Source organism: Schistocerca nitens, chromosome 8 (genome assembly GCF_023898315.1).
Source record: "Schistocerca nitens isolate TAMUIC-IGC-003100 chromosome 8, iqSchNite1.1, whole genome shotgun sequence".
Lineage (NCBI taxonomy): Eukaryota > Metazoa > Arthropoda > Insecta > Orthoptera > Acrididae > Schistocerca > Schistocerca nitens.
The window spans coordinates 470,831,895-470,855,618 of NC_064621.1; positions in this window are offsets into that span (position 1 = coordinate 470,831,895).

Below are 23,724 nucleotides of genomic sequence, written 5' to 3' on the forward strand. Positions count from 1 at the left end.
CAACAAAAGACTAAGGGAACATGGAAAAGGCATCAGCAACCATCAACCAAAAAGTAACTAAGAAAGGTTCAGCAAAGTCGACATGGGTTTGGTCCCGAGGTAGTGCGGGTACTCGCCAAGGGCCAAAAAAGAAGTGCATTGTGTCACCTTTTGATTTGAACACTTGTGGCAGTCTGCGGAGAATGCCATGGTCAGTAAATGGGAAGACGGCAGGGCATGCGTGCGGAGGATGGTAGTGGTGGGAGCTACAGGCAGGCATTGTAGGGGAAATTCCAAGAGCTGGACGGGAAGTGCTTTTCTACACTGAAACCCATGCTCACATTTTTTTATAAATATTAAGTATAAAGTATAAGTAAATATATTTGTATCTAAAAAGAATTCTGCCAAAAATGCAGCGATTTATTTTTGCTTGGCTTCTTAATAATTTGTAACTTTCAGAGAAGTGTCATAAATGGTGAATTTTGAGTAAAACCTACACAGTTCTCTGGTTTCCATGTTAAAATTTGGTTCTTTTGTCAGAACGCAGCAGAGTTTACACAGTCTCACCTCACTAACATGTTGCCCGTACGCAGCTGTGAGAGAATTCTGAAACAATGGTTTATTAAGTGAGGAACTGAGTAAAAATAAGGTCAGTGAGGTATGAGAAAGCACATCCTCAGTACAAAAAATGTGTAATGTTTTCAGTTATGTTTCAAAATCTATAGCATTTCTCGTTTCACCAGCTATTGATGGCCTTAAAAATTACATTCCTTAATTGAAAAAGTCTGTAGTTACTGGAATAACATGTAGATAATGAACTTTTGCATAATAACGATGCGTGCTGTCATTTGAGAAAATCTCATTTAGAAATCTGAAACTGTTTACGAAATAAGAGGAATGTTGTGGATACTAATCTCTGGCTTTACCGCTGGCACAGCGTGATTGCAAATGAGTGTGCTACATTAGATCAATTTTCTAAAGGCTGGTGATAGATACCTCTACCCAACTCTAAAGAAAAATTCAATAAGTTAGGTAAATTTCATATGCAACAACATATTATGTAATATGTTCATGGAACAAGCTGAGTAGCACCGTGGTCTAGTGGTTATGATACTATACTGTTGCATGCAGCGTCGTGAGTTCAAAACTCCCCTGGACTGTACCATTTTAATTTCTATATTCAGTTCAAGTACACTCTAGAAGTATCCACAAATGTCAAGAATCAGTCTACTGGAATGTTCTGTAGCTGTATATATACTGTATGTGTTCTGGTCGGAGGCAGTTCACTCCATGCTCTTGTATGTGCAAGTGCTGAATAAACCTTCATTAAGTGAAGTTAGTGTTCATCATTCATCTAATTACACCTTCTTCTGCGTGACATTATTCTGGTGGAGGCGCTGAGTATTGGAACTTGTGATAGCGCACATTATCGTCGACACAGTGGCTCCCATCAGGCGATGACAGAGCCGCCGTTTATGTGGTGAGAAACCCAAGTTTGAGCCATATTCAACAGATTGCAATCAATAGGAGACAGAAGAAGAAGAAGGCATTACAATGACAGCAACTGTGTGCCACCACATGAAACATCCTTCTGGCTTCTCTGGTGATGATGGCCAAGATCCAAACAAGTGGTTGAAGGTATATGAGCGTATAGCCAAATTTAACAAATGGGATGACACCGTGTGTTTGGTTATCAATGTCTGTGATGGAGGAAGCAACTGATTTCACAAGTTTTCTTCATCAGATAGTGAGAGAGGAAGTTCGAAAGGCACTTGGGTTGCACAGTGAGCAAAAAACTGAGATGCTTTGAGAGGTCATCATGGAGGAAGCGGAGCAGACATTGAACCCCATCTCTCGTCCTTCATTTCCCTTTAAAATAGTGAAAAAGTCAAGACCCAGACTGTGTTACATTCCTACAACGCCGCATGAGGAACCTGTTTAGGCACCAAGGAAGATTGACGTCTGGAGGACCCAGGATAACAAGCCAGTATGTTTCCACTGTGGACAACCGGGACATGTGGTGTGCTATTGTCAAGAAAGGTGGCAGATATTTGATGACACCCACACCAGAAGACAGCAGACCAATCTTAGCTAACGCCAACTTCGGGACGACAAAGATGAAAAAGAAGATGTGGGTGCAGGACGAAGTAGTTCACCATCACCACAAGCTAGCCACTAGAGAGGACACTCCCCAACACACTGATCAAGGTCTCCATCACTGTTTAGAAGCTCCAGCCAATCACCTACCATCGCAACCCAGAAAACTAAAGGGTGCGACCTTCCTTGGAGGTGAGGCCACCAAAGAGAAAAATCCTCCACCATCGATCACTATAAAAATGAAAGGAAACTATGTCGATATCCTCATGGATGGCCAACCAGCCCAAGCTCTTGTGAACTCTGGAGCATCATATTCAGTCATTTTGGAGAAGTACCATTGCCAGTTGCAGAAAACCATATTCGTCGACAACAAAACATCTCTGCTGAAGGTGGCCAATGGGAAATATGTAAAACCTACAGGAAGATGTACCATTCATGTGGGTATAAGTGGCCATACACAGCCCTTAGAATTCATCGTCTTACAAGAGTGTAATCATGACGTCAATCTCGGATGGGACTTTTTGAGAGCTTCTTGGGAAATTATAGATCGTATTCACTCGAAGATTATGCGAGATGAGATGACATACTGTGGAGAGGAAGATGCACATCCAAGTGTGTGGAGAGTATGTGTGCTGGATGAAGTGATCATTCCTGCAGTCAGCACTAGAAAGGTAACTTGTCACGTGTCATACCATGCATCAACCCATGGATCTAGTAGTGGAATGTAAGAGAAGCATACCACTGAAGAATAACTTGGTCATCCTAGCCTCTGTCATCTCGTTTAAGAACAGATTTGGTGTATTGTGGATAGTTAACTGTTGCCAAGAACTGCAGATCCTTCCAAGATGCAGCCATTAATTGAAGAAAAGCTGAGTGTCATAGAAACCTTCCATGCCGAGTCTGTGGGCAAAATTAGCACTACCACTATGCGACAAGATCTTCTAGCTCAACTATCACCATATCTCACTAAGGAACAACAGAAGAAGCTACTTGCCATTCTTCAAGAGTCCTCTGAATGCTTCAATCTGCAGGTGAAGAGCAATTTAGACAAATTGATGGTGAAGCACCAGATTAGCACTGGAGACCATCAACCAATAAGCCAGAGAGCATACCGTGTGTCAGCAACAGAACATCGAATAATTCATGATGAGGTAGAGAAAATGATGAAGAGTGACATCAGTCAGCCTTTGCGGAGCCCTTGGTCATCACCAGTGGTCCTCGTTAGGAAGAAGGATGGCAGTTGGCACTTTTGTATTGATTACAGGAACCATAATAAGATAACTAAAAAGAACGTTTACCCTCTTCCACCAACTGACGATACAGTAGATTGTCTGAGGGGGGCTAAGTTTTTCTCAACCATGGACATGTACTTGGGATACTCGCAAATCAAAGTAGATGAGGCTAATCGTGAAAAAACTGCATTCATCACCCCTGAGGGCCTGTATGAGTTTAAGGTAATGCCGTTTGGTTTGTGTAATGCACCAGCAACTTTTGAATGGATGATGGATGATCTTCTAAAGCACCTGAAGTGGCTGATGTGTCTTTGTTATTTAGATGACATTATAGTGTTCTCAGAGACACTTGATGAACATATAAAAAGACTGAGGGCCGTTCTTAAGTGTCTCCAATAAGGCGGACTGAAACTTAATCCAAGAAAGTGTCTCTTTGGAGTAAAAGAAATCAAAATACTTGGACACCTTGTGTCAAACAAAGGTGTGTGGCCAAACCCAGAAAAGGTGAGATCTATAACAGAATTTCCTATTCCTAAAAGTTTAGGGATGTGAGAAGCTTCCTCAGATTATGTTCTTATTACTGCCGTTTAATCAAAGACTTTGTATCAAAGCCAGGCCACTCCAAAGTTGTTAAAAGCTGATGCTAAATTTATCTGGGGTGGTGCTCAACAAGATTCTGTTGATGTGCTGCAAAAAGCTTTGACGACTGACCCTGTACTTGGTCTGTATGATGAGAGAGCACCTACAGAACTACACACAGATCCCAGCGGGTACGGGATCGGTGCTGTTCTGGTGCAAATTGCGGATGGAAAAGAGAAGGTTATAGCCTATGCTTCTAGGACACTTACAAAAGCCAAGAGAAACTACTCAACTACAGAAAGAGAATGTCTTGCTGTGATTTGGCCCATGTGCAGATTTCAACAGTATCTCTATAGAAGGCCATTCACAGTTGTTACAGCCCATCATTCGCTTTGTTGGTTGACAGGTCTTAATGATCCAACAGAACAACTTGCCAGGTGGGCACTATGTCTTCAAGGGTATGACATTACCATAGTATACAAAAGTGGAAGAAAACATCAAGATGCCGACTGTCTCTCAAGAAACCCTGAGCAAGACCATCAAGACTTTGACAAAGATAGTGACTGTCTTGCTGCACTCCAAGATCTCTCTGCTGAGTAGAAGAAGGACGCCAAGATGTCTCAAATTATGAAGTGCCTTAAATTGGCCAGAGGATGTGAAAGGACAATTTAAGGTAGTTAATGGATTACTTAGCAAGAAAAACTTTGATCTGTTTGGAAAGAGGTGGCTACCAGTGATTCTTAAACACATGCGCTTAGATGTTCTACAGAAATTTCTTGACACATCCGAGGCCGGACATTTAGGATTTATTAAGACGTATGATAGAATCCGCAAGAGATTTTTCTGGTTAGGTTTATTTTGTAGTGTCTTTCACTATGTGCCGCACTGTCGAGAGTGCCAGAGGAGAAAGGCAGTTCCTCAGAAACCCCCTGGCCGAATCATACCAATTCCACCAGCCAAAACGCCTTTACAGCGTGTTGGGATTCACCTCCTTGGATGATTTCCAACATGTGCTAGTGTCAATAGTTGGATTATTGTTTGCACTGATTGTCTGACATGCTATGGCATTTCAAAAGCCATGAAAACAGCCAAAGCATCTGAGGTAGCCAAATTAACCGTGGAAGACATTGTATTAAAACACGGTGCCCAAAGGTAATTAATTATGGACCAAAGGAAAGTTTTTCCATCAAATCTTGTGACAGAGATAAACCGTCGGTGCAGCATTACTCATCACATGACAACTGTCCACCTTCTGCTAACTACTAGGCTTACTGAACGCCTTAATAAGACCTTGGCCGACATGCTATCAATGTTCATCAGTGTTGAGCAGAGCAACTGGGATGAGGTGCTACCGTCAAACAAGACACTGCAGGATTTACACCATTTTTCCTGGTGCATATCACTAGTCTGTTCCCATTTGTGAAAGGAAACAACAGAGCTTGCATTTACATCTTTTGTCTTGAGCATACATATCACCATTAGGCAAATTGCAGCCATCTACATCCACCATTATTATGACAAAATGACGATTTCGAAAGGAATGGTTGTATGTTTAAACAGTGCAAAGGAAATTGTCAACACAATTGCAGTCTGGCTTTTGTATCTCTTCAGAGCTATTACTGACCAAAAAAATGTTAAAAAAGTACACTTATTGTAAAATATCACCACTCCCTTTTCAATTAAAATGTAATAGTCATACACCAAATAAAAGTAATCATTTCCACACGTCCGGATGTAACCAAAATACAAGTCAAAGTCAGGGGTCAATTACTAGGGTTCAAATGGCTCTGAGCATTATGGGACTTAACATCTGTGGTCATCAGCCCCCTAGAAATAAGAACTACTTAAACCTAACTAACCTAAAGACATCACACACATCCATGCCCAAGGCAGGATTCGAACCTGCGACCGTAGCGGTCGCGCGGTTCCAGACTGTAGCGCCTAGAACCACTCGGCCACCCTGGCCGGCCGAATTACTAGGGAATGATAGTAGTTGGAGCTGTACAGCATCTGTGCGATAAAGGTATGAACGAGCACCTGTGATTCTGTCACTTGGTTTGAACACCTCATAGTACATGACGCCATGAGGTTGTCTAAGAGAGCTATGAAGAGTTGCTATTGCCATAGATGTGTTTGAGAAGCACATGAAAAAACTGTTACTGAGCTTGCACACATGAAAGCTCTAAGTTGAACATATGAAAGGTCTTCTCATCACCACCTGTGTTCTCTCTCAGAACATAATTACAGACACAGTTATAAGAAATCCACAGTTTATTAGGTCATCGTGTGACAGTGTAAATGTAAGTGCTACAATACAGCATATGACAGCTACAGGACAGGAATAAAGTATACTTGGTAACAGGTACAGAACTGCCAGCCAGAGCTGGTGCATGGGAATATAAAGAGCATTTGCCCACCTGGGGCTATTAGGTACATGCAGCTGCAGTGCCAAACCATGACTGGTAACCTCGTGTACACTGTCCGGGTTACCGGACTGGAGTAGGTGGTGGTGGGAGGGTGCATGGGACAGGTTTTACACCGGGGTTTTACACTGCCCCCGGTGTAAAACCTGTCCCATGCACCCTCCCACCACCACCTACTCCAGTCCTGTAACCCGGACGGTGTACACGATCAAAGGCAGAGCCACGTGTGAAAGCACCCACGTGATCTACCAACTGACCTGCCTACACTGTGACGCATCCTATGTGGGAATGACCAGCAACAAACTGTCCATTCGCATGAATGGACACAGGCAGACAGTGTTTGTGGGTAATGAGGATCACCCTGTGGCTAAACATGCCTTGGTGCACAGCCAGCACATCTTGGCACAGTGTTACACCGTCCGGGTTATCTGGATACTTCCCACTAACACCAACCTATCCGAACTCCGGAGATGGGAACTTGCTCTTCAATATATCCTCTCTTCCCGTTATCCACCAGGCCTCAATCTCCGCTAATTTCAAGTTGCCGCCACTCATACCTCACCTGTCATTCAACAACATCTTTGCCTCTGCACTTCCACCTCGACTGACATCTCTGCCCAAACTCTTTGCCTCTGTATATGTCTGCTTGTGTCTGTATATGTGTGGATGGATATGTGTGTGTGTGCGAGTGTATACCCGTCCTTTTTTCCCCCTAAGGTAAGTCTTTCCGCTCCCGGGATTGGAATGACTCCTTACCCTCTCCCTTAAAAACCCACATCCTTTCATCTTTCCCTCTCCTTCCCTCTTTCCTGACGAGGCAACCGTTGGTTGCGAAAGCTAGAATTTTGTGTGTATGTTTGTGATTGTTTGTGTGTCTATCGACCTGCCAGTGCTATCGTTCGGTAAGTCACCTCATCCTTGTTTTTTATATATATATATATATATATATATATATATATATATATATATATATATATATATATATATATATATCTAAAAAGAAAGATGATGAGACTTACCAAACAAAAGCGCTGGCAGGTCGATAGACACACAAACAAACACAAATATACACACAAAATTCAAGCTTTCGCAACAAACTGTTGCCTCATCAGGAAAGAGGGAAGGAGAGGGAAAGACGAAAGGATGTGGGTTTTAAGGGAGAGGGTAAGGAGTCATTCCAATCCCGGGAGCGGAAAGACTTACCTTAGAGGGAAAAAAGGACAGGTATACACTCGCACACACACACATATCCATCCACACATACAAACACAAGCAGACATATTTAAAGACGACCGTCTTTAAATATGTCTGCTTGTGTTTGTATGTGTGGATGGATATGTGTGTGTGTGCGAGTGTATACCTGTCCTTTTTTCCCTCTAAGGTAAGTCTTTCCGCTCCCGGGATTGGAATGACTCCTTACCCTCTCCCTTAAAACCCACATCCTTTCGTCTTTCCCTCTCCTTCCCTCTTTCCTGATGAGGCAACAGTTTGTTGCGAAAGCTTGAATTTTGTGTGTATATTTGTGTTTGTTTGTGTGTCTATCGACCTGCCAGCGCTTTTGTTTGGTAAGTCTCATCATCTTTCTTTTTAGATATATTTTTTCCACGTGGAATGTTTCCCTCTGTTATATATATATATATATATATATATATATATATATAGGCAAAGAGTTTGGGCAGAGATGTCAGTCGAGGTGGAAGTGCAGAGGCAAAGATGTTGTTGAATGACAGGTGAGGTATATATATATATATATATATATATATATATATATATATATATATATAAAGATATAAGATATATTTTTTCCACGTGGAATGTTTCCCTCTGTTATATATATATATATATATATATATATATATATATATATATATATATATATATATATATATATATGAAATCATCATAGTTCTCATATGTATATATAATTTTCCTATTATACTGTGATGTAGAACCGTCAAAATAAACAATAACGTTTGCATATTTCCCGATGTACACATACCTTCCCCCTACAACACTAGATGGTTCATACCTCTTGACAGGTTTCTAGTTAGTAGTTGCATTTTTGCGTACTCTTTGTGTGTATTATGATGTGTGTTTGTGCAGCCTGATTCTTCGGCCTTATTATCTGGAGATAAGTCGTAGGTTATTGGAAACCATGGAGAATATGAAGGACTTCTGTGATAGAAGTACATGAATATGGAAAGAGAGAAAAATTAGGCAGGTAGTCAAAAGAGAAGTAAGAAAGGAAAAAACAGAAATGGTTGCTAAGATCGAAGAAGAGAAAGAAGATAGCCCCAAAGACAGGAAACCCTTCCCACCCCCCTTCCACAGGATCCCTACCTCACCGGTACTTGAGTGAGAAGCTGGAGGAGGTATGGTGTTAAACCATCTCCTACAGTCAGACATTGTCACCTTCACCCTAGAGGGCCCCGAAGGAAGTGTTAGCAACCCCTATGGAACAGCAAATGGTGAAGAATCAGTCACACTTGTCTGCGAGGGTTGTTTGAAATGTGTGGTGGGTGTTCTGTGTTAGCCATGATTTATATGTTGGTGTAGATCATGTTTTAATCCACAATACCCACCCCTTCCAAAAATTATACAAATCCTCCCATTTATATCACATTTCATAAAAGGTATAAAATATTCTATACCAAATAGAAAATTATACACTAAGTTAAAATAGTTGTCTAAATAGTCACTTTATATTATCTTTTATACACACTTAAAATCCTCTATTCAGTTTATGTCATCTCGACATCACTCTTTTTAAATAGTACCATCATATTATACTTTTCATTCAAATAATATTTTATTCATTTCATTTCATGTCTAGAGATCACTGTTCATCCATGATTCTCTTAAGTTTTCTACTTGACTGACATATCCGGTTTCCTACGTACTAAAATTATAGGATAGTTTAAGATTTTTAGGAATAGATTATAGAATAGTTTAAGATTTGAAGAGAATTCGATGCAGGAAAACTATCTTGGAAGAAACACCAAAAACAACTCGGGTTCTGACAGTCGTCACTCCGCTCGTTAACTCGGAACGTTAACGTCCCTGGGGGACATATGTGACCCTGCCTGGATCCCATGGATCTGATATTAACTTCACTTGAGCAAGTGCAGACCAGTACTTCTCATTAAATTTTGTGTGAAAGTTTCCCCATGGCAAAACAATCACCACCTCACTAGGCAACACGTCAGGTAAAGTTATTCTGTTTTCTACTCTATCCTGGATAAATTTGAATCCTTTCCACAAGTCACCTATAACCTTGCTGGTATTATTAAGTTTGGAAGAAGCAATAGTCGAAATGTTTCTGGATGTTACTCTTGTGGAAACTCCTCGATCTATCATTTCTTCAAATGATTCCTCCAAGCTACATGCACTTGTAATATCAAAGCTGGATAGATTCTCTTTGAAATTCTATCCTACATTATTTACTCGTGAACTGACAACTCATGTACTGACACCTGTAATCTGCGATTGACTAATTGACATTAATTCCTTAGACCAGGGCTTCCCAACGTGTGGTCCGCGGACCCCTTAGGGGTCCGCCGGCTCTTTCTAGGGGGTCTGCGGCCACCTTTCACCAAATCGTCTAAAATAATGAGTAAAATTATTGAATAAAAATGTGAAAATCAAATTCATCACTACTTTTTTTCTTTGAAAACCATGTGTATAGCACTCGAAAGTTGGCAATAACATTCGATATTTGGCAATAATATTTGACAGTCGGCAACACAAACGAAAACATTGGTGCAGCTCCCGCTGTCGGAGGTTCGAGTCCTCCCTCAGGCACGTGTGTATGTGTGTGTGTGTGTGTGTGTGTGTGTGTGTGTGTGTTGTCCTTAGCGGAAGTTAAACTTAGGCTAATAGTGTGTGAGACTAGGAACTGATGACCTCAGCAGTTAAGTCCCATAGACTTACATACCTTTGAACATTTTTCTTCGGATTTCACAAAAAACCACACACACACACACACACACACACACACACACACGACTGTTGTGAAATATGAACAGACTACAGGCGGCAGTTTGTCAACAGCGAACAGTTTGGACGTGACGTCGATTGCTCTTGGAGGTAGGCAGCTCCAACGTGTTATTAAGTGTCTGGATATAGTGGGAATTCAAACTGGATCATTAATTTCAAGTTGTTTTCATTCATCTCTAAACCAAAGACTATTGATACTTTAGGGGGGGGTGGGGGGGGGGGTGGGGGGGGGTGGGGGAGAGTCATCGGGAACATTGTACTTGCATTAAGAAGCTTTCAGTTCCCATGGGTTTTGCTATGAAATTTAAAGTTCCTGTGCTCTTGACTGACTAGGGGTCCGCCATGAATTTTCGACTGAAGAAGGGGTCCGCCAGCTGAAAAGGTTGGGAGGCCCTGCCTTAGACTGATCTACACTCTCTTTCGAAGTACTTAAACCTTGCCTTACATTATTGTATTCATTATTGTACAGGTCTCTTAAATATTCTAAGTTTTCAATAGGTTTTGATTCTACATTTTTACATTTAGCGTCAAATTCAGTGGCTAAAGCAACCATGCCTTCGCATCAGTTACTAGATTCTTTGCTTTAAGCGTCTACTCTGACATTCAACAAATCTATATTTGTCATTTGAATATTTAAAGTTTCATTCTGAGTCTTTAATTTAGAATTCATTGAGTTTATTAAGTCAAGGTTTTAATTCAAAATCTCACCTTGTGCATCCAATTTATTATTTAACTGATTATTCACTGAATCTAATTTAAGACTTTGAGCATTTAAAGTTGTATTTTGATCATCTAATCGAGAATTTAAAGTTTCATTTAACTGTAAACTCTGGGCTTCTAGTTCAGCACTTAAAGTTGCAGTTAGTTCCTTTCTTATAGAAGTATTTTGAGCAATTAGTTTCTTTCTTAAAGCTGCTGAATCTGCACTTTGGGCTTTGATTAAATTTACTACTTCAGATCAGTCGGGCACTTCCTTACTCACTGTCGTAGCCATGACTGGTTCTGAAGTCTCCCCAGTTTTCTGAGTATTATCCATATTCTTCTTACCTTTAGATCTAGTATTCATCAAAAAATTCTACACTGAGTGTAATAACTCTATTAACAATCTATTATTCAACAGTTCCTTCAACTTTACACTCAAACAATTATTGTTTTGCACTCACCCGGTGTAGAGTCTAGCTGCATTGGTGAGCAGATGAATAATCAGCGCAGGTGAACAGCACTAGCACTGGCGGCACCGAATGTTGGCTTCAGCGTCAACATTGGCAAGCGTATGTGGAATGAGCACCGATAATCAGCGACAGGTGCTGGTGTCGGTGGACTTAGACTGGTTTACACATCTGTGTCCCCGCTATGTGTGTAAGAGCTGCTTACTCCCCACACCGGATCTTCTTCAATGAATTATTCTCATCATCTTTCTTCTTGGCCTAATACATCGGAATCTTCTCTCTTTTCTTTTAACATTATATCTTTCTTACATCTTCTCTTTTATTGCATTTTTTAATTTTCACCATTTGAACTTTTAGGGTGAATCCAATTCCATGAAACAATTCTCCTGTCTTGTTATACCTGGTTGCTATGGCAACACATCATATCTTCTGCTTCGATATCCTCTCAAAATTTCCATTTTTTCGAGTTATTTTCACTGGTCACCACGTTCTAACGATGTAGATAATAGAACATGTGGAGTAAATATACAAACTTTATGTTTTCATCAATTAACAATGTATTGGTGTATGCAGAATAACATTCTCACATTTCACATATAAATATCTCCGTCTTCTCATATTTCGCTCATATTTTGAGACGCATTAAATTAACATTCATAAGCGATTTGGTTTAAGAACCACTCATAGTTTATGAACCTGTCTTGCCTCTGGCGAGTCCAATATATGAATTACTTAAAAGTCTATAATCAATTGTTCATTTTTCTTTAACAATAATCAAGTCACTAAAACAGCAAATAATACTACATAATTACTTCTTGTTCTTCCAATACGGCCTCTGTGGCGCTAGCGGCAAACACTTGTCAGTGTCATTCGACCGCCACGCTTACAGTCTTCTCATAACAAACTCCCAACCTGCACACAGAAACAGGTGGTGCAGCAGATATGTTTCCACTCTCCCACTTGTATTTAAAATATTGTGTGTTCGAGATGGTAGGACGAGTGGTTCTAGAATGTATGCGGAAATTCTTGAAGCACTACATAAGACATTAGTGAATGAAAATAGGGAAATAAATCAACTTTTTGAGATTTTCAACTTCAACATTTTATGTTATCCATAACGCAAAATTTGCAAGGCTAAGATGCTTAAAAAGGTTTGTAACATGTGACTTATAGTTGAGGTCAATTTCAGTATACAGGGATGCACAAAAATATGGAAACACCATGAGAAATGCATGCTTGACATGGGGCCTGCAGGTTGTGCTGTTGTATTTGACCACAAACAGCACCTGTGCAATGTCCTCAATCCATTGCAAATATCAGTTATGGTCAGAACATTATTCTGTCTAGTTGCGAGTACATTATGTCAGAGCTAAGTGAGTTCAAATGTGTTCATATGGTAGGTGCTTCTGTAAGCAAGTTAGCCGAAGTGTTTGATGTTCCAAGAGACACCATGTCGTAGATTTATACTGTATACAGGGAAAGCAGAAAAAACATCTCCTAAATCACAATGTGGACAAAAGTGTGTGTTGAGTGAGTATGACAGATGGTCATTAATGAGGATTGTATGAAAAATAAGAGAATTACAGTTGAGAAAGTCACTGCAAAATTGAACATCACACTTGTGAACCCTATCAGCACCAATACAACACGAATGGAACACCAAAAGCAGGGAGTTTCAAGCAAGTTGGAATTCCAAAACCTTTTATCAGTGATGAAAATGTCCATAGTATAAAACATGGTGCCAAAACCATAAAAAGTGGACTTCAGAGCAGTGGAAAGATAGTAATTTGATTGGATGAGTCTTCTTCCACACTGTTTCCAACTTCTGGCTGAGTTACGTCCCAAGGGTGAAACCTGACAGGGGTTTGGTGATTATTTGGGCAGCCATATCATGGTATTCCATGGGCCCTATAGTTACCCTGCAAGGCTACATTATTGCCAAGGATTATGTTACCATTATGGCTGATCAGGTCCACTCCATGGTACAATGTTTGCTCCCCAACAGTGATGCTGTGTTTTTCAAGATGACAAGGCACCTGTTCACACAGCTTGCATTGTCCAAGACTGGTTTTGCGAGCATGAGCATAAAGTACTGCATCTTCCCTGGCTTCGACAGTTACCAGATCTCAATATTATTGAGCCTTTGTGATACACTTTGCAGAGAAAGTTGCATGAAGACTATGCATCTCCATCACTATTACCTGAACTTGCCACTATTTTGCAGGAAGAATATTATAAGATTTCCTTGAAAAGCATACTGGTCCTGTTTTTATCCATTTGAATATGTGCTCCCTCAAGGATATCAGCTGTTCTGACAGAATGTTATGTACTCCTGGGGTCTTGATTTGACCTAGATCTTCCAGTAATCTGTCAAATTCTTCTCACAGTATTATGTCCCGAACCTCATCTTTACCTATGTCCTCCTCTCTTTATATAATATTGCCTTCAATTTCATTTCCTTTAAAATTTCCTGTCTTTGGTTATTACTGGTTTTCCATCTGAGGTCTTGATACAATACAGCTGCTTCTCTTTTCTCCAAATACCTTTTTTTATTGCCTAGGGCATTATGTATCTTTCACCTAGTCATATGTGCTTCTATATCCTTACATTTGTACTCAAGCCATTACTGTTCAGCCATTTTGCACTTTCCATCAATATCAATTGACAATGTAACATAAACGGATGGATAAAATAATCTACTTACCAAGTGGCAGCAGAAAAACATACACCCAAAAAGGTTTAACTTTTACAAGTTCTTGGAGCCAGTGGCTCCTTCTTCTGGCAGAGAACTTGAAGGGGAAGGAAGAGGAGTGAAGGAAAAGGACTTTTCCTTCACCCCTCATCCTCCCCCCTTCAACTCTTCTGCCAGAAGAAGGAGCCACTGGCTCTGAACACTTGTGAAAGTTAAACCTTTTTGCGTGTGTGTGTTCTCCTGCCACCACTTGGTGAGTAGATTTTTTTGTCTGTTCATTTATGTTACATTGTCAATAATTGATTATTGCTGCATTTGTATATTTTCTCCTTTCATCAATTAAATTCAATATCTCTTGTGATATCCAAAGATTTTTACTAGGCCTTGTCTTTTTACCTATTTGATTCTCTGTTGCCTTCACTGTTTCATGCCTCAAAGCTACCCATAATTGTGCTACTGTATTCCTTTGCCCTGCTCTGATCAATTGGTGCCTAATGCTGCCTCTGAAACTCCCAACAGTTCCCATCTCCCTAATTTACTACCTGCTTGGAATTTGTCTAGTTCCAGTTTACAATTCATATCCAATATATTGTGGTCAGAGTCAACATCTGCCCCTGGAAATGTCTTACAGTTTAAAATCTGATTCCAAAATCTCTGTCTTACTATTATATAAATCAATCTGAAACCTTTGATTTCTCCAGGTCCCTCCCACATATTCAGCCTTCTTTCATAATTCTTAAACCAAATGTTAGCAATGATCAACTTATGCTCTGTGCAAAAATATACAAGTCGGCTTCCTCTTTCATTCCTTTTTCCCATTCAATATTCAGCTACTATTTTTCCTTCTCTTCCTTTATCTACTATCAAATACCAGTGTCCATCACAATTAAATTTTTGTCTCCTTTAACTATGTGAATAATATCTTTTGTCTCATCATACATTTTATTCATTCTCTTTACCATCTGGGGAGCTAGTTGGCATATAAACTTGTGTGTCTGTAGTGGGTGCCCGTTTTGTGCCTATCTTGGCTATGCTAATGTGTTAACTGGGCTGTTCATAGTACTTCAACAGCATTCCTATTTTCTCATTCATTAACTATTTGAGTTTGTATTTCTAAATCTTTACTTGCCTGACCAGAGTCCTGTTCACCCTGTCACAGAACTTCATTAATTCTGACTATATCTACCTTCAATCTATCCAGTTCCATTTCTGAATTGTCTAACCTGCCTGCCAAATTAAGCAATCCAACACTCCACACTCCAACTCATAGAATGCTAGTTTTGTTTCTTCCAATGATGACACCCTCCTGAGTAGTCCCCACCCAGAGATCCAAATGGGGGACTATTTTACCTCCTGATACTTTACCCAAGAGGATGCAATTATCATTCAATCATACAATATAGCTGCATGCCCATGGGAAAAATTGTGGCCATAGCTTCCCCCCTGCTTTTAGCTGTTCACAGCACCAGTACAACAAAGGCATGTAGGCCCGATGTTACAAGGCCAAATCAGTCAGTCATCTAGACTGTATCCGCTCCAACTGAAAAGGCTGCTGCTCCTCTTCAGGAACCACACATTTGTCTGGCATCTCAACAGATACCCCTCCACTGTGGTTGCACCTATGATATGGCTATTTGTATCATTGAGGGATGCAAGCCACCTCATCATGGCATGGTCCGTGGTTCATGTATTGTATTATGTCAATACAATGCATGTCAACAAAAAGTGCTTCCCTTTTTATAAATAAATAATTTTTACAACTGTAACAGGTTTTATCACTGACATTGCATGTATTGTATTTTAACTAATTCAAGTGACAGTCCTTATGTAGAGAACTGTTTATTAACTTTCAAGGAAGCATTATTTACATCATCAGGTGTTGATGTTAGTTCATTAGGCTTGTTTATACTGTAATACTTACACTGTCAGAAGAAAGAACTGTTCCTGCTTCTTGGATATACACTATAAGAACATTTATATACAATGAGAACAGACATAGTATCAGCCCCTGAGGTACACCTGTAGTAATTGTTCACCATTCTAAAAATTCTGATTCATTACACACACTCCACAAGTTTCTTAATGCAGTACTCTGCATTTTTTTGATTATGATGAAAACCAGTTACAAAAAGTATCTCTGATATCATAATGTTTTGAGCTTCTGTAGCTGCACAACACTGATACGAATCAAATGGTAAATTGAACTACCAGAATAGAACCATCCACAAACAACTAATGAAATTTGCAGAATATGCACTGAGACTGAAATTGTATTTCACTAGAAATCCTGCCCTATATAAAGGCTGTCAGTGGCATCAATGTTAGTGTTTAGTCACTCATGGACAAGACAGGAGCTACAATTTAGGGTAGCAAAGCAAAAGCAAAAATGCTTAACTCCATTTTCAATTTTTTTTTCTTTTTACAAAAGAAACCCCAAGAGAACTGCCCCAATTTAATTCTCGTACCAATGAAGAGATGAGTGTGTATTCCAAATACTCAATTTGCACTTTTGTCACATGACATAATGAAAACTCTGGATTGAGACAGTCAAATAGATGCAGTATTTCTTGATTTCATTTGACTCAGTACCACATCCATGCTTACTGTCAAAAGTATGATCATATGGGGTATCAAAAAGAATTTGTGACTGGACTGAGGATCTTTTAGTAGGGAAGACACAACAAATTGTTTCAGATGGAGTGTCATCAACTGATGTAGAAGTAACTTCAGATGTATCTTGGGGAAGTGCGTTGGGCCCCTTGCTGTTCATGTTGTATATTAATGACCATGCACATAATATTAACAGTACCTCAGTGTTTCTCCAGATGATGCTGTTATCTATAATGGAGTACTTGACAAGATTTCAAAGTGGTGCAAACCTGCTTTAAATGTGCACTTCACACAACAAAAAAACGTAGTATCTTATGACTATAACATCAACAAGTCACAGTTGGAATTAGTTAACTCATACAAATTCCTGGTCGCAACACTTTGCAGTGATATGAAATAGAAAGTGCACATGGGCTCAGTCATGCGTAAAGCATGTGGTATACTTTTTATTGGTAGACTACAGAGGATATGAAATCATTCCACAAAGGAGATTGCTTACAAATAACTTGTGTGAGCCATGCTAGAATATGGATCACGTGTATGTGATGTGTATCATATAGGGCTAACAGAGGGTATTGAATGTATATAGAGAAGTGCAGCACTAATGATCACACTCGTGGAAGAGTGTCCCAGAGATGCTGAAGAAACTAAACTGAAGACTCTCGAGTATAAATGGAAACCATCCCGAAAAGCCAACTTACGAAGTTTCACGAATCGGCTTTAAATGAAGACTCTAGGAAAATACTAGAGCTCCCCTGTGGATTGCTCCTGCAGGGATTGTGAGGACAAGATTAGATTAATTTCAACACACACGGGGGTATTTAAACTGTCATTCTTCCCGTGCTCCCTACATGAACAGGATGGGAGAAACCCTAATAATTAGTACAATGAGATGTACACTCTGTCACGTACTTCACAGTGGTTTGCAGAATACAGATAGATGTAGATAAAGTATATATATATATAAAAAAAAAAAAAAAACGATTGACCCATCACAGCTTATGCAGGGGTAGCACAAAATATCTAGGTGGACAACTTGTTTATAATATGAAGTAATATCCACAAAAGTTCCTCGTGATTCAGTCTTTCTATTAGTGAAAATTGTATCAAAATCTCCACAGTTCTTCCTGAGATTACACACTGAAATGATAAAGAAACTGGTATAGGCAAGTGTTTTCAAATACAGAGATATGTAAACAGGCAGCATACAGCGCTGCGGTCAGCAATGCGTATATAAGGCAACAAGCGTCTGGCTCTGTTGTTAGATTGGTTACAGCTGCTACAATGGCATGTTATCAAGATTTAAGTGAGTTTGAACATGGTGTTACAGTCGGTGCAAGTGTGATGGGACACAGCACCTCTGAGGTAGCAATGAAGTGGGGATTTTCCCATATGACCATTTCACAAGTGAACCATGAATATCAGGAATCTGGTAAAACAACAAATGTCTGACACTACTGCGGCCAGGAAAAGATCCTGCAAGAATATGACCGATGGCAACTGAGAGAATCTATCAACGTGACAGAAGTGCAATGCTTCCGCAAATTGCTGCAGATTTCAATGCTGGACCATTAACAAGTGTCAGCATGCGAACCATTCAATGAAACATCATTGATATGGAGCCGAAGGACCACTCGTGTACCTTTGATTACTGCATGACACAAAGCTTTACGCTTTGCCTCGGCCCATCAACACATTGGACTGTTGATGACTGGAAACATGTTGCCTGGTCAGATAAGTCTCATTTCAAATTGTATCGCATGGATGGACGTATACCCATATGGAGACAACCTCATGAATGCATGGACTCTGCATGTCAGCAGGGCACTGTTGAAGCTGGTAGAGGCTTTGTAATGGTGTGGCACGTGTGCAGTTGGAGTGATAAGGGGTAATTTCCAAGAATGATTGCCTATAAAGGTCGCGGGGTCCAAACGATACATATCGAACTTGTTACTGTAAATCGATCATGCGACTGTGGTGATGGGCATTATGATCAATTATTTATGATCGTCATTTTTATCTGTTTTCCGTCATTTCCTTAGTTGGTCTAAATTACATACCTCCTTGAATTAATGGCAAAAAGTGAATTGTTCCCATAGTGTACACATCACATGGACTTTCACATGACAACACCAACGACGAGTAAGGTAAGTCATCTCCTTTCTAATTACAAGTATTTTTATAACTGCCTTCTTTTGTCATAGCTGTAGTGACCACCGTAAATATACTCGTAACGCCCGCCACCAGAGTCGCGTGATCGATTTAGGATCGCATGTTCGATATGTATCGTTTGGACGCTGTGAATTCATAGGCAATCATTCTTGGAAATAACATGAGATTGGACCCCTTATATGGCTAGATACGACTCTGACAGGTGACACTTAAGCATCCTGTCAGATCACCTGCATCCATTCAAGTCCATTGTGGATTCTGACGGACCTGGGCAATACCAGCAGGATAATGCGACACCCCACACGACCAGAATTGCTACAGATGGGCTCCAGGAACACTCTTCTGAGTTTAAACACTTCTTTTGGCCACCAAACTCCCCAGACACGAACATTATTGAGCGTATCTGGGATGCTTTGCAACGTGCTGTTCAGAAGAGATCTCCACCCCCTCGTACTCTTACGGATTTATGGACAGTGCTGCAGGATTCATGGTGTCAGTTCCCTCCAAAACTACTTCAGACGTTAATCTAGCCCATGCCACGTCGTGTTGTGGCACTTCTTCATGCTCATGAGGCCCTACACTATATTAGACAGGTGTACCAGTTTGTTTGGGTCTTCAGTGTACTTCATAGACTGGCAGAAAAACACGGTGAGGGACTTTTATTTATAATCTACACTTTGCAACAGAATTAAAGGATCACTTTTTCAAAGTCCCGCAATTTGCTCCCATTGTGACTCATAAGTTTGAATTTTGGCTCAAAGGCATGTACAACCCTCCTCTGTAATGGTGCCGCAAGAGTGTGGTGGCCTGTGACATCACCCTTGGGCTTGGCGACGCTTCAAACACTAACTGTCGACACCTGCCGAAAAACGGCAAGAGATCGGATGTACGCATGAGGTGTAAAGTGGGTCGGTAGGGTTATATTGGCACCAAACCTCACTACAACTCTGCCCAACGTCACCGTGGATGTGTCGCACGATGGGAAGGTCGTCACAGGCGCTCTTACTAACTTTTCACCCTTTCTACTGACGCCTCTGTACGATAGATGCCAGAAACGTAACGACCTGCGTTGTATCTACGCTATTTTTTTCTTTTTTTGATGAATGGCCGAGGAAAACATTTTAGACACACCACCGATCAGAATCGACATGAAAAGGCCTCAGGGAGGGCATAAATGGCGTCAATGAAAGCACCGCTTTTCTTGGGACGTTGATTCACATCCATTTCGCGGCTGAAAACGACAGTTTGCAGTGCGATGAGCAACAGGAGGACATTCTTGACAATATCTGGTACTGCTGGTATCTCCCTGACGCTTCAGCCCTTCTCGAAGGATGTTTGGGCCACCAACCCCAATGAACATGATCTCACCCCCTGGAGTGCAGTTCGACCGCAGTTTTTTCTCTAATGTATAAAGTGTACCCACTAGGGACCGTTCAGAACAATTCGGCGAAATTTGAACGCAGTCTGAAACAGAAAAGGGTGCTTATGCTTCTTCAGAGCTCCTATTTCATGTACTCGTGTGGCGCGATCATGGAGGGGTTGTATGAATAAAACGGCAAAGGATGCCTCTAAGAACGCCCCACCCCCCTCCTCCACCCCCAGTTCGGCAGAACCCTAGGACTACATTGCAGGTTTTCTCTGTAAGGATGCGTTTTTAAACTTCTCAATAAAAGCTGGCAGGTGCCACCAGAGGTACTGCCGAATTGGGGGATCTTAGATGGTTCAAATGGCTCTGAGCACTATGGGACTTAACATCTGTGGTCATCAGTCCCCTAGAACTTAGAACTACTTAAACCTAACTAACCTAAGGACATCACACACATCCATGCCCGAGGCAGGATTCGAACCTGCGACCGTAGTAGTCGCGCGGTTCCGCACTCAGCGCCTGAACCGCTAGACCACCGCGGCCGGCGGGGGATCTTAGAGCGGTCCTTCGCCGTTATATTCACACATCCGTCAATGTCGCACCCCTCCGGGATCACGGGAAAACGTGAAAGAGGAGAGCTGAAAAAGCTGAGCACTCTTTGTTTCTTCGGATCGCGTTCAAATTTCGTCGGGTGGTTTTTTTAATGATCCGTAAAGGTTCCGCCCTGTGCAGCAGAGGTGAGATCATTCAGCGGGGTTGCAGCCCCGTGATGTCAGTTAAAAAGGGTTGAATCACCCAGTAGGTTTCAACAGTGTCAAATGTAAAGAATTTCTTTCTATTGCTCACCGCACTGCAAACTGCCGTTTTCGACCGCGAAATGAGGGAGTCAGTGTCCCAAGGAAATGGTTGGTTTCGCTGCGCCCATTATGCCACCCCCTGACGCCTTTCCGTGCGATTGCGTACAGCGATGTGAATGAAAGGTTTTCTTTGGCCAATCGTAAGAGAACCGCGTGATTTCAAAGTCAGGTGTCGCGGTTCTGACCTCCATCTCAGAGTCGTCGAAAGTGGTGAAATGTGGGTAAGAGGGCTGTGTCCCCATCGTGTGACATGTCCACAGAGGCGTTGGGCAGAATTGTGGTGAAATTTCGGACACCAATTCTCTTCGCACCTGTCAACACCTTGCTGTTTGAAGCGTTGTCCAGTCCAAGGGTGACATCCACCATTACATGGGAGCTTGCAGACACCTTTAAGCCAAATTTCAAGCTTATGAGTCTCAGTGGGAGACAATTATGAGGTTTCGGAAAGGTGATCTTTTAATTCTGTTGCACAGTTACTTAGCGACTACCCCCGAACCTGGATGCCATTACCAGTTGAAGGTTGTCTATTTAATAGCTTCCAAATTTGTTTGGTAATATGTAGCGTAATTAGTGACGGAATTCAAAAATTTAACATGCTGTTTTTATCTACTCATTAAGAGGTATATCGTTATGTTAAAAGTTTAACACAATAAGACGACAATTACAGTTAGAAACTTGATACAGCGCAATTGACAGCACACAGATACCCGGACTTTATTCAACCAGTATCTGAGAATGAGAGCACTTCGCGACCTCCAAATACTTTACACATAGTATCAAACCTGTAGCACACTTTTTCTCTCTAACACCTGTTCACAAAATGGCGAAAGAAATATAGTTAGTCACTTACTTCATTTTTGCTGTTCCTGATATAAAACGTCAGCTTCAGACATGACGGTTTAATTTATCGCTTCTTTACTGACAATTCTTTTCACAACATACTCTGCAGACTGTGCCTACGTATATCACTGAATGTAACTGCCAAGTTACATCTTTGTACGGCACATAGTTCAGGAGATATGACATCATAAACACCGAGAAGCGTGAAACACTGCTTTTCCTTAAAGCGGAGCGCATATAACCCTGTATTTCATAACGAGAGCACTTAGTGGCTGTGGTGTCACCGCCAGACACCACACTTGCTAGGTGGTAGCCTTTTAAATCGGCCGCGGTCCGTTATACGTCGGACCCGCGTGTCGCCACTATCAGTGATTGCAGACCGAGCGCCGCCACAGGGCAGGTCTAGAGAGACTTCCTAGCACTCGCCCCTGTTGTACAACCGACTTTGCTAGCGATGGTTCACTGACAAAATACGCTCTCATTTGCCGAGACGATAGTTAGCATAGCCTTCAGCTACGTCATTTGCTACGACCTAGCAAGGCGCCAGTACCAGTTACTATTGATATTGTAAATAATGTACCGCCAAGAGCGACATTCACCATTAATTGATTAAAGTTAAGTATTCCACCAGCTACGTCCGTTTTTTCTAAAGTCTAATTTCCTCGTCCTGTTCCAGACCTCACGCCAGCCTGCGTGAGCTAAAACGCGTGCCTTTCGGCTTCCTCTTGTAACCCGGTGTTGGCTCTCCTTCCAACAGTGGCTTCCAAGAAACTTAAACTAATTTCAAACCCTTTCTAAATTTTTTCTCTTACATTATTAATGACAGATATTTAACATATTAAGTCATTTGTGAAGCAATCAAGTTCGAAGCTGTTGTAAACATGAGAGAGCGATTCTTAAAAAAGGCGGCGTTTACTGGTATCAGATTGTGCCAATATTAATGATGTAAACGCATACAGCTGAAAGCACACGATGCTAGAAGCAAAAGAGTCACAGCAAACATGGGCGATAAAACGCGTATTTTAAGAGCTATGAGCACTTCTTCATCTTCGATAATATGGAGCAAACCTCTTCTATTCAGAACTCTGGGTTCCGGTAATTTCCAAGAATGATTGCCTATCGAAGTTGGAGGGCTCCAAACGATACATATCGAACGTGCGATAGTAAATCGTTATGGAAGTCTCGTGGCGCGCGTTATGATCAATTATTTGTGATCGTCATTTTTATCAGTTTTCCGTTGTTTCTTCAGTTCGTGTACATTACATTCTCGCCGTAATTACTTGTGATTCCATTGGGAAATCGACACGGTTTCTCTTGATAGCGAGAGTAATGTCTGCTTCTTCTCACATTTCTTCTGCGGATTGCCTGACATGGAAAACTCTAATTCCATTCATATCCAGCATTGACAAATGTTTGACTTTTTCCCGAAAATATGGACTTCTTCCGGACGAGGAAAATATGGACTGTGTTCACTGTTCACTGCGGTGCTGCGAAGTCTGTAAAACTTCGTAAGAGGAGTGTGATTACCGAGATTCCATTGCAATTTCATTGCGGACTTTGCAGAAAGCGAACCAGCATCAGGAAAAATACGTAGTTCGAGTCCTCCAAATTATCGATCCAGACGAGCGTGGTTCTTGTGCCGTGCTGGATTCGAGATTACACGTAGCAAGCCACGGATTCAAAAACTGAGTTATCGGCATATACAGTGTGAG